Consider the following 397-nt stretch of genomic DNA (forward strand, 5'->3'; position numbering starts at 1 on the left):
GCCACTACACTCCAGTCTGGGCGACTGAGTGAGACTCCAACTAAAAAAAAAAAAAACTTTTTAATAATTTTTTTAATAGAGACGAAGTCTTGCTATGTTGCCCAGGCTGGTCTCGAACTCCTAGGCTCAAGGAATCCTCTTGCCTTGACCTCCAAAACTGCTGGGATTATAGACGTGAGCCACTGCAACCGGTAGAGTTCCTTTGATGGCCACTTTCCATTGAACCTTACCCTGTGTCCACATGGTCTCTGCCCTCTGCTCATCTGTGGGGTCAGCAGACCCTGAGCCACGGCGCTGGTTCCTGTCCTCTAACCTTGTTTCTCTGGGGAAGTTCTGGAAGGTCCAGGGCTGCTGGGAGGGTGCATGGCCTGGTCTTGGCCCCACGTGCACGGCCATC

This window comes from Carlito syrichta, unplaced genomic scaffold (assembly GCF_000164805.1).
Source record: "Carlito syrichta isolate Samal-C Ts95f unplaced genomic scaffold, Tarsius_syrichta-2.0.1 Scaffold303337, whole genome shotgun sequence".
Lineage (NCBI taxonomy): Eukaryota > Metazoa > Chordata > Mammalia > Primates > Tarsiidae > Carlito > Carlito syrichta.